At 45.8% G+C, this 12,005-nt stretch overlaps 1 protein-coding gene across 8 annotated transcripts in view; it reads left to right on the plus strand.

Moving 5' to 3' along the window:
- Wdfy3 (WD repeat and FYVE domain containing 3) overlaps window positions 1-12,005 on the plus strand; it is a 243,559-nt gene that overhangs the window by 58,825 nt on the left and 172,729 nt on the right. For all 8 annotated transcript variants that reach the window (XM_052199005.1, XM_052199011.1, XM_052199010.1 and 5 more), the window contains one exon: window positions 7,211-7,309. The gene's annotated coding sequence lies outside the window, so the exon portion shown is untranslated. The remainder of the gene's footprint in view (window positions 1-7,210; window positions 7,310-12,005) is intronic.

A 12,005-nucleotide genomic window follows, 5' to 3' on the forward strand; every position in this document is an offset into this window, starting at 1 on the left:
AGTTACTGGGCAGTTGCCCCTAAACTAATTTTTCTACACTAGACTGTCTTTTTCTTAGCTGCACTCCCCAAGTTTCTTGACAATACAATGATCATCCTATCTGATGGATGGATTCATTCCATCAGGCCATTTCCTGGTTCTCCAGCCTGCCTGCCTGCCTCCCCCCTCTCCCCATTATCCCTAGCTGCAGCTCCCAGCCCCATAATGGAAGTCCTGCCTGCCTCTATTCTCCCCACTAATTGGCTGTCAGCCACTTTAACCTGTCAGAGAATATAGGTGAGCAAAGTTTGGTGTGTGTGCGTGAGAATGTGCTCGTCTGGACTGCAACCAGATAACCAGATCTTGGGTTGGGGGGACAACATTTAGCTTTCGAATACATAGCAGCACCAGACCAACCCCCAACAGTCTGGCTCTAAATTATTTTATTAATAAGACTAGTAACCTAAGAAGAGGGAACCCCAAATTCCTAGGTAACAGTAGTTTATTGTATTTAGTCCTGTGCCTTAATTGTCAGGGTTGCAACCAAACACTTATTATATTTGCATCAGTGCCAATAAAATTGAACCTAAGAGGTGATGTCATGAAGTTAGGAGTGGAGAGTGCTTTGTGCTCCACACTTGCTGGCCGCCTGGCTTTGGGCTGCTTGCTTTACTGCTATCTTAGCACCTGATGCCCAGGGCAGTGTAGCTTAGAAACCATCTAAGTTCATCAGGGTCTTGGCACTGACTTACAAGGGCTTATGTTGTGCCATCCTGTGGCAAAGGGCATCACGTGATATCTCAACAAGAAGCCTACTCTATCGTTCTCTTATTCTTTGCTATGGTTACTCTATCCAATTCTACTCTATGGTTGCTTTAACTTATTCATGAGGACAGAGCCTTCATGGCTGCTTCACCTCTTAATACCATTCTAGAAGTAACTAAGTTTCCATTTGACAGCAGAAGTGTAAAATCCACTGCGAAGCTCTGCGACTTCAGAACAGCTGTTATGTATCACTGTTCGCTGCGAAGTGTAGTGTTTTGGTCTGGTTAATTTTGATGTATGATGTCTTTTATTTGCAGTGTCTCTATAATAATAACATTATTATTCACCAAAACATTTTAAAATCCTTTGGAACATTCACATTGCATATACTTTACAGAGGAAGCAGATGAATATGGGTTCAGAATCATGCTAAATTTATATGATAAATAATTCACATATAGTGTACGTTAAATTATTAAAAAGGCTTATACGGGCATCTTTATACATTTTTGCTGATTTAACGAATTTCTATTCCACCATGGACTGGTAACAGAATTTTAACCAATGCTTGCTTTTTAGTTTCTCTCTTCCCTTCCTCCTTCCTTCCATCTATTCACTTCATGTAGCCCAGGCTGTACTCAAACTGATTTAGCCACAGATGGTCCAGAGCCCCACATCTTCCTCTTCTACCTCCTACATGTTGAATTCCAAGCATGAGCCACCATGTCCTCCCTGCCAGCTTTTCTCGACCATCTTAATAAGAACGTCAAGCTTTGCTTAGCTAAGTAAGAATGGTTACATTTCTTTACTCCGGTACCGTTTTAGCTCAGTGATCCCCTCAGGCTTCCTTTTAAAGTATCCGTTCCAACAAGTTAATTCCATGCCCAAGAGACGCGAACTCAGTAGTGGAGTATTAGGCTGAAATCAAAGCCCACAGTCCCCAAAAGAACGGAGAAGCCCTACAAACTGTCGCTTGGGTGAAGGTCGTCTCTGCTGTCCTTCCAGGAATGGTTCCCAAGGCCTTCTGTTGTTTGTGTATGCTTTGAGAGTGCAGCCTTTAGCCCTCAGGTAGGTCAGGGGCTGTATCTAATCTATGTCTCATACAAACGCAGTCAGTCCATTCACGTGCTCCAGGATGGTTGCCAGGTAGTTGTTTGCAGAATTGCCATATTACTGAAGCATGCAGCCTTTGTGTCTTCTTGTAGATCACATTCCTGCACTTCCTGCAGCAGAACTCTCCCGGAAGAGTCTGAATGCCTTGGTATCAAGCCTGTAAATTTTATAAGAATAGGCAAGAGTTCTTTCCCCATTGAAGTGTAGTGTAGATTTAGGGATCCAGCCATCATTTATGTGGATAGCATGATGAGTCTTAGCAAGCCAGCTGGCTTGCCTGAGAAGGGCAGGGCAGCATCTGTGGGCTAGCGTTCGTCTCTGGAAATCGCATCACTCATGATGGAAGGTCCTACAGCAGAGTGTTGGTCAACCGCCACGGGTCCATAATGCTTGGAAATGTTCTCTTCTTCTCTCTCAAGTGGTAGCTGAGCCTGTTTGCCATCAGTTCCCACCAAAACCACATCATTCATGGCGTTACCCACATACCAGGTGATGAGCGTAGTCTGTTCCCCTCGTGACCACAGCTCACGGGGATTAGTCCACGATCAGCTTGCTCCTGTGCTGTGGCCTGTAGGGAGTGTGTGTGTGGGTGGGAGCAACATGGCGGCAAGACGGTGCTAGGGCAGAACTGCCTGCCTCAGAGCAGCCAGGACGCAGAGCGGTTGCTGACACTTCACTAATAGATGAACCGTAACGTGGCTGACGCGCCATCTGCTCTGACTCACAGAACACCCATGGGAGTGAAGTCAACCCGTTAAAAGGAGAATTTCCTTTTACATCTGCATTCTTTGTGATATGAGTTGATTTTTTCGGTTGTATGTACCTTTGCTTCAACAGCATAATTAGACTTTTATTTTTGTCAAATTCTGGGAATTTTTCTTCAGAGAGACTGAAGTCTAAAAGGAGTTTCTTAGAAGCTACTTCAGACATACTATGTTCGTATGTCCGTATCAAGTAAAAAAAAAGGCTTTTATAATCTAATCTCAGTAACAAACCTGAAAGGAAGGGTTGGTGTCTTAGTCAGGGTTTGTATTCCTGCACAAACATCATGATCAAGAAGCAAGTTGGGGAGGAAAGGGTTTATTCAGCTTACACTTCCACATAGCTGTTCATCACCAAAGGAAGTCAGGACTGGAACTCAAGCAGGTCAGGAAGCAGGAGCTGGTGCAGAGGCCATGGTGGGGGGGTTGGGGGGAAGGGGGTGGGGGGTGTATTATTTACTGGCTTGCTTCCCTTTGCGTGCTCAGCCTGCTTTCTTATAGAACCCAAGACCACCAGCCCAGAGATGGCACCACCCACAAGGGGCCCTCTCCACTTGATCACTAACTGAGAATCTCATGGAAGATCCACAGTTGGATCTCATGGAAGTACTTCACCAATTGAAGCTCCTTCCTCTGTGATAACTCCAGCCTGTGTCAAGTTGATACACAAAACCAGTCAGTACAGTACAGAGAAACCCTGTCTTGGAAAAAGAAAAACCAAATCCAAAAAAAAAAAAAAAGGAACTGCTGGGGCTTCTGGACTCACTTAGGACCTGTTCTCAGAAGGCACATTAGGACTTATATTCAAGGGGAATGGAGAAGCGGTCCTTTTTAAAGATGGGTGTGTGGGTTGATTGGTTGACATTTTAATCACCACAAATAAGAAATGCTGGAGTGCTGGGCGGAGGTGATGCATGCCTGTAATCCCAGAACTCTGGGAGGCAGAGGCAGGCAGATTTCTGAGTTCGAGGCCAGCCTGGTCTACAGAGTGAGTTCCAGGACAGCCAGGGCTACACAGAGAAACCCTGTCTTGGAAAAAGAAAAACCAAATCCAAAAAAAAAAAAAAAAGGAACTGCTGGGGCTTCTGGATCTGCTGCTGTCTGGTGGGGGTGGGAGTTTTAGTCGGCCCTCTGATACAGAAGATTAGCCTCTGGGCTCCTGTCTACAGGTTTTAGCTATGGATGGGTCCTGTTACTCATACACGGAGTACCTATTCTTGGTAGTTTACGAGTTCCTTTTAGTATGTGTGTATGTGTAGTGTATAAGGAGTTTGCATGTATGTGGTGCACAAATTGTGTGTGTGTGTGTGTGTGTGTGTGTGTATGGAGACCAGAAGCTATGTTAAAAGTCTTCCTTGATCAGTGTCTACTCTTGGTTGAATGTATAGCGCCTGCGCATTCGAGCTGGTTAATTGGCTCCGCAGAGCCCATGTCTCTGGTTCCCAAAGTTAGGGTTGTGTGCGGGCCATCACATCCTCCTCATGCTTTTGTGGGTGCTGGGGATCGGAACTCTGGTCCTCAGGCTTGTCAGTTGCCTGACTGAAGGAGAACACGTCTCCCTCCACCCCCAGGTCGCTTTTTATTGTAAGGGGTTGCTTTTATGTGGTAGAGTGTCCTGGTGCAGGTGGAGTGAGATGCTAACCCTTTATTAACAGCTTCGAAGTGGGGAAAAAGCTTGAGAGAAGAACGGGAAAACTTGCTTGTGTGAAAATGACTGAATTCCCTGATGCGAACCACAGCTCCGTGTTACCAGCTAGACTTCAGAGCAGAAGGAAAGTTCTCCAAGATAATGTGAATCACAGCATTTCCTGTGTCCTGTGTCGCCTTCAACAGGGAAGTGTAGCACAGTCAGATGCCAGCAGTAGTTCCTTCTCCACCTGTGAAATGAGCTAATGCAAGCCAGATTAGATTATATGAACAGTGCGGCTCTGGGGAAGGGAGGAGGCCAGGGAAGTCGCCCGTGGAGTAAGGGGGAGGGGAGGGAGAGAGAAAAGGCAAGCATGAGTAGAGAGGGAAGAGAAGGAATGGGAGGAGGAGGAGGAGGAAGGGAGAGAGAGAGAGAGAGGAAAGAGAGGGGGAGAGAGAGAGGAAAGAGAGGGGGAGAGAGAGAGAGAGAGTGAGTGAACATGCAAAATGTCTAGAGGAGCCTCAGGGGGAAAGGCAGTTCCTGGGCTGGAAAGTTCAAGATTGGAGGCAGAGGCAGGATATGCAGGTAGGAACTAAAAGGATGCTGGGAGAACCTGGAGGCCAGGTCTGCTCTGGTATGTAAAATATATACCTCAGTCCCTTGACCTGGGTCAGAAACTAAACACCAACCTATCAAAGTGTGCAGAAAAACCATAGAACATTTAGAGTGATTTATCGGTATAACGCTCCGTAGTGAGCCAGCGAGAACATCAGGAATGAAATCCAGGTCTGTAGAGACTCAGACTACACTTTCTACACTGAGCTTCCTGGGAAATTGCTCAGTTTGCCAAGTAGTGGTACACATCTTTAATCCTAGCCCTGGGGAAGCAGAGGCAGGCAGATCTAGTTCCAGGCCAGCCTGGTGTAAGGAGCGGGTTCCAGGACAGCCAGGGCTACACAGAGAAACCCTGTCTCAGAAGAACAAAAGCAAACAAAACCAAAACCAACAACAAAAAAGAAACTGCTCAGATTCTTTGACCAGAATTTAGACGGCTTTTTTGTTTGTTTGTTTTAAACTATCTGCTATTTTTGTATGTATTACCCGCAAAATTTAGTTGTTTTTTTTTTGTTTTTATTTGTTGTTGTTGTTGTTGTTGTTGTTTTTCGAGACAGGGTTTCTCTGTGTAGCCCAGGCTGTCCTGGAACTCACTTTTTGGACTAGGCTGGCCTTGAACTCAGAAATCTGCCTGCCTCTGCCTCCTAGTGCTGGTATTAAAGGTGTGCTCCACCACCGCCTGGCCAAAATTTAGTTCTAAAGTCACTGAAAACTGATGGCTGCAGGGGTGAAGAAGCAGATCTCACTGATGATAAGGCTATGCAGAACCGGTGTTCCTCCCCCTCCTTTCTCTTCCCCCTCCTTCTCCTCACCCACCTCCTCCTTCCTCCCCCTCTTCCCCTCCTCCTCCTCCCCTCCCTCCCTCCTTCTCCCCCTTCTCCTTCTGCTCCCCCCTCCTCCTCCCTCCATCTGAGGAGCCCTCATTGTCAGTCACAGCTACTCTGCTGCTGAACTGTGAACTCAGCCAGGATGTTTGTTTCTGCCCAGATGTTTCCAGTGTGGAAGCCCCAGCTGGAATGTTTGCTCAGAACAGTAGCCCACCAGATGATAAGGTCAGCTGGAGGCAGCCGTCTGTGTCGGCGAGGTTGCATTTGATCTTGGTTACATTGAGTATAAAGAGCAGTTTGGGGGTGAAGAGAACGGCCAGCCATCTTGGGAATACCAAGAGCCCATGTTGTTAGAGTTGATGGTGAAGAGAAGAGGGTCGTCTGGCTGTCACTGTCTCTTCTTCATGTCCCAGGACTGCAAGGGCATCAGAGCAGGGAAGAGCAGTTGTAGGAATCTCAGGTCCTGTTTATCTCGGGGTCAGAAGAAGGCTGTGGTCTTGTGTAGGAAGTGCTAGTGTTCATAGAATGTTATCTGTAGCTTTGAAAAGCAAGCTCTCTCCTGGCTTCTGTTGGCTTGTGGTAGACGTTTGGATCATTGTCCTTTTATAGTTTAATGTAAACTTTGAATATTGATTAAAAGCCATAGACCATTTTCCTAGAATATATTGACAAGTCAGGATGATATTATTCACAAGGTAATCGTGTCCAGTTTAACTTGCTTAATAACTGGAATACCCCACAGGGTTTTATCTAAGAGGGTTGTGACTGGCCACACTTGACACGTGATACCTGAGACAGGAAGTAGATTTTCCACCCAATCTATTGAAATTGATATGAGTTTGAGTCAAGGGAAGCTGATGGCTGCCTTAGTGGACCATACAGACTTAACCTCTTCCAAGTCCTGTGGGTCAGAAAGAGGTCTGCGTGTGGAATCTATTTAGAATCTCATTTGTTCACCTTACTTCTGACTATCGCAGCCAATTAGTAGTTATAACACCTTGCTGTCCAAGTGAATTGTGATGCAGCTTTTCAGGGTTGGATCCTGTAATGCGTGTCCAGAGTAGGCTTGTCTCGGGCTGTTAAGTTTTTTGAGATAATCTGAGGCGAGTAGCGGTGGAAGGCTGCGGTGGAGCCTCCCCGTTACTGTGACCCTCTCAGGACTCTGGTGATTTAAAGCCGTCGTTGCCCAAATATTTTAAAAGTGGCAGTTCCCAGACTTGAACATCACAACTTAGTACTAAGATCAGAACTTGATCAGTGATCTTCATATAATCTCATGTTTTATTTCTGTGGTAATGGTTCTCGGCCTTGGTGAGCCTGTTAGAGGCAACCGAGGAAAATCTTATGCCCATGCCACGGCTCCACCCCAGGCTTCCTGGCTTGGGCGGAAGGGATATGGGCGGCAGGGCATTGTACGCCTCTTATGAATGGAATAATTACTGGGCCTGAGGTAATTAGCGAATGTGGGTTTCTATATGGAGGGAACTCAGAAACTAATTCATCATCTCCCTTCTGTTTTCTAGTTGGAACCCTGGTTTCAAGTCCTGAGTGAAGTGCCATCCGTGGATGGGACCCACTGTGCTCACACACTCAGGGCGAGCTGTCCAAGGAATGCCCTAAAGGTCAGTGCCGGAAAGAGAGAGCAGAGGGCTTGTGTTTCATGTTAATTAGGTAACAACCGTCATGAGTAGAAATGGCTTCTTAAATTGACTTGATTAATAGTTCTGTCTTTATACATTTAATTATGTAAACATATTAGCAACTATAAAACATCTTAAGAATTACATTTGAGGGCTGGAGAGCTGGCTCAGCAGTTAAGAGCACTGACTGCCCTTCCAGAGGTCCTGAGTTCAAATCCCAGCAACCACATAGTGGCTCATAACCATCTGTAATGGGATCCAATGCTAGCTACAGCATACTTACATATAATAAATAAATAGGCTGGAGAGAGCAGAGCCAGAGTGAAAAAAAAGAATTACATTGGAATGGGCTGTTTAAAGCAGGATATATAGTGTATGTTCACCTATATGCTTAGAGGTGTGCAACATGTATGCAAGGATATTTAAGATGTAGCGATGGTGGTACAGACATAGGAGATGAGGCTGGGGGTGCTTTTCAGTGAATATTTGCATATTACTATCATCTTTTAAAACTTCTGATTATGGTTAAATTAAAAAAAATGATGTCTGAAAACATCTTAGAATTTTTACAGTTTTTTTCACACCATGAAAATAAGAGAGTAAGAAAGTTTCCATTAGAGTTGCCGGACCCTGCTGATTTGGCTTGGACACATGATTTCGGGGCACTCTTTTGCTTTCCCTATTCTGAACTCAATGTTTAGGGCTTCGTTTTCCTTTGCATCTTCTTATGCTCCATTAATTCACCATGAACAGATTTGTCTTTTTGATCTGTAATCATAACTTAGAGTGGGCTCTTTCTCCAGCTCAGGTCTAGCACTGTTCCAGCGCACAGCTGCATGTCAGTGCTGTGTGTCTTATTTAATCCCGAAGGGACACCCGTTCCTGGGTTGTTGATCCTGTGTGGATGGTGGCATCCCTTGCCCCACCAGTACCCCACCCTCGTCAACAAAACAGCATTAAAGTCATCCACCGAACAGCACACACTATGTTTAAAGATTATTATCAACCTTTAATGATCTGTTTGTGTCTGCTTTTCCTATGCAGGTCTTCCATCACCCAGTGTTCTTAGTTACTGTCCCTGATAGTAAGAGGATCCAGTGTGTTTCTTACACACTTTCCTTTGATCCCCGGCCTGTTAAGTGTGTATTAAATGAGGTCCATCCTTATGGGCTTCAGTTCATGTTGGGAGAAGTGGTTCAGATATCTTCTCTGGTTCTAGCTGACATCTTCTGTGTTTCCACGGCATCCTGATCGTTTAAATATCGTTGTTACTGTGGTTCATACACTGCCTGATAGATGTCTTTCCAGTTGTTCACAAGACCCTAGGAAGCGCTGTTGACTTTCCTGTCACTGCCATCTAGCCATCCAGTACCTGGATGCCACAGTGTTCCCAACTGAACAAGGACATGGAAGTTTACTTGTTCAGATTTGATATTCTTGCCTCTAAAGACCTGCACTCACCACTCCCATGCTTCTGATAATTACATAAGCCCTCACTGAAGCTGACATTTATGAAGGAACAGATTATTGGTTACTTTTATTTGAGAAGAACGGAAGTGATCATCCTTAAAGGAACTGAACACATTTCTCCCAAGCGCCTCCTGCAGTGATTATGGGCCAGGTGGACTTTCACTTCAGTTATGGCTTTGCCCGGATGTTTTGTCTCCTCTTCACTACGTCTTCATTTGGAAATGAGAGTATTTTTGCCATGTTGTAGTTTGAACGTACATCTTGTTGGAAATGTACATCTATTTTTATACGTGCTGTGCTCTAATGACTGAGCATTTGGAGCTGGCTCTATGCTGAGTTCCAAGGGTGTGGATCTTGGTCTTTTAGAATTTTGAGTTGTTCTGTCACCGGCCATGTATGTCCTCTGACATGTAGCAGGTGAGACATGTAAGTTCTCCCCGCCATCCAGGCATGCACTCTGACCCGTAGGCGATGAGGAAAGAGTCCATTCAGACTTGGCCGAAGCGAGCACACTAAGAGCAGAAAGGATGGTGTAACATTGTTCTTCTCCTTCCTTTTAACGTCTAAGCTCTAGAGGGACGCACATGACCACGGATCTCCCTAGTTACCCGAACTGTTTTAACCACTTAACAAAAGCTTGTTAAATTGTCTAAGCCAGGTGTGTCAGGTTCCAGCTGTGATCTCAGTACTCCTGAGTACTGATACTGAGAAGGGCGGGTCACAGGTTCAAGACCAGCTTGAGCTACATAGTAAATACCAGATCTGCCAGGGCTACACAGCAAAGCCCTCTGTGACAACACCAAGTTATTAAACAAAGGAATATGCATGAAGGACTTCTGATAGGAATTGTCCAGGGGAAGGCGTACATGATTAATCAGCCAGTGGCAGTAAGTGATTCCTATTTTCAGTCGACTCACAGAAGAGAACTCTCGAGATAAGAGTGGCGTTTATAAGATGATTTGGATGCCAGGTATTTGAAGGTGAATGGTGAGGCTTAACCAGGTGTGTTGCAGGCTGTAAATCCCAGCACCAGGAGGGTGAAGGATCTCAGGTTCAAGGCCTGGACTTTGAGATGTTAGCCTGTGATTCCTGCTGCTTAGGAGGTGGAGTAAGAGAGATTGCAAATCCAAGGTCAACCCAGGCAATTAGACTTTATCTAAAAATAAAAAATAAAAAACAAAAACAAAAAAACCCACCTCCACCACCACCACCAAAACCTTCTAAAGGCCCTGCTGAGGAAAGTCAGTGATAGGTACTTACCCAGTGCTCTAGCGTGCTTTCTGTGGCTGTGATAAAACATTGACCCCCTGGAGGAGGAAAGAAGGTCATCTTGCTTGTAGGTCACAGTCCTTCGTGGAGGAAGCCAGGAAGCCGTAGCTGGAGCCTCCAGGGAGGAACTGAAGCAACCAGGAGCAGTGGCTTCCCCCCCCCCCCCCCCCCCCCCCCCCCCCCCCCCCCGCTTCTAGGCTCATGTTCAGGCTCAGTTTATATGGCTCTACCCAGAAATGCGCCGAGACACGCCCAACCAACCCCATCTGATGGACACAGTTTGTTCCCTCATCCCAGGTCTGTCAAGTTGATGACTGAAGCTAACTGGTACCTAGCATGTATGGAGGCCTGGGACTGGCTTCCAGCACTCACAGACTAGAGATGCAGATTTTGGAAGTGTAGTTTTGATCCATTACAAGCAAAAGAAAGTGGGTGTGGTAACCCTGGCCTGTGATCCCAGCAGTTGGGAAGTAGAAAAGGTCAGTTCAAGGTCAGCCTCAGCTACAAGACTGAGTCCTTGCTGCTGTTCGCCCCGTCGGCTGTCCTGGAGCTCACGTTACGCTCCGACACTTTTTTCCTCAACAAAAGTGAATATTTTTCTATAGACCACATCCCAAGGGAGCACACCAGTCCTCTGCTTTCTGAGTCTATGACTCGGTTTTCCTGATCTCTGGTTTTATGTGTATGTGGTTCATACACAATGCATCTCTGACCTTAGGGATCAGACTTTTCTTATTTTGATCATGGTGCTCAGGGTGGGGGGGGGCGGATCATGAAGCTCAGTTGGAGTGGACGATCAGGCTGGAGCGCCTCTGCAGCCTCTCCTCTTCCTCCCTTTCTCTGTCTGTCTGCATTTCTATCTCATCTGATGTAGCCCAGGCTACCCTCAGACTCATGATCCTTTGGCCTCAGTGTTTTGAGTCCTGGGGCCATGCGAATGTCCCCTAGTGCTAACTGCTGTTTTTCATTTTTAAAGCTTATAGCCATTCCCAATGAACTTATAATGGATTATTTACAGTATATGCCTAAAATATGATTCAAGGTTTTGTATGAGAAGTGCATATGTATGTGTTGAACAGGAACTGCTGAAATAGCACCCATTCCAGTCAGTTACACTGGAACATTCTTTTATTTTTTAGGTTCATAGTGCTTCTTTTATTTTTTTTTATTTTTATTTTTATTTATTTATTTTAGTTTATTTATATTTCAAATGTTTTCCCCTTGCCCAGTTTCGCCCCTCCCGGAAGCTGCCATCCCCCCTCCCCCTGCTTCTATGAGGGTGTTCCTCCACCCATCCTCCCACACACTCCCGCCTCCCTCCCTCGATTCCCCTACACTGGGCATCTATCAAACCTTCCTAGGACCAAGGACTTCTCATCCCATTGATGCCTGACAAGGCCGTCCTCTGCTACGTGTGCAGCCGGAGCCATGCGAGCCATGTGTGCTTCAGCCATGGTGACTTAGTCCCTGGAACTCTAGGGGATCTGGTTGGTTGATATTGTTGTTCTTCCTGTGGGGTTGCAAACCCCTTCAGCTAACAGGAATGTTCTTATCGCAGTATTAGGGAATATACAGTCACAGAGCAGAGGGAAAGGCTGAAGGACCACCTCATCTTCAAAAATATTTCCCCCGTCCTGTGCTACAGAACAGATTATTAAAGATGCTTTTAAAAATTATCTTCAGCCGGGCGGTGGTGGTGCACGCCTGTAATCCCAGCACTTGGGAGGGAGAGGAAGGCGGATTTCTGAGTTTGAGGCCAGCCTGGTCTACAGAGTGAGTTCTAGGACAGCCAGGGCTATACAGAGAAACCCTGTCTTGAAAAAACCAAATCCAAAAAAAAAAAAAATCTTCAGTTTATGAATATGTGTTTTGCCTGTACATGTCTGCCTAGTGTCTGAAGATCCAGACAGTGTTGGAGCCCCTGGGACTGGAGTTATAC

This window comes from Apodemus sylvaticus, chromosome 11 (assembly GCF_947179515.1).
Source record: "Apodemus sylvaticus chromosome 11, mApoSyl1.1, whole genome shotgun sequence".
Lineage (NCBI taxonomy): Eukaryota > Metazoa > Chordata > Mammalia > Rodentia > Muridae > Apodemus > Apodemus sylvaticus.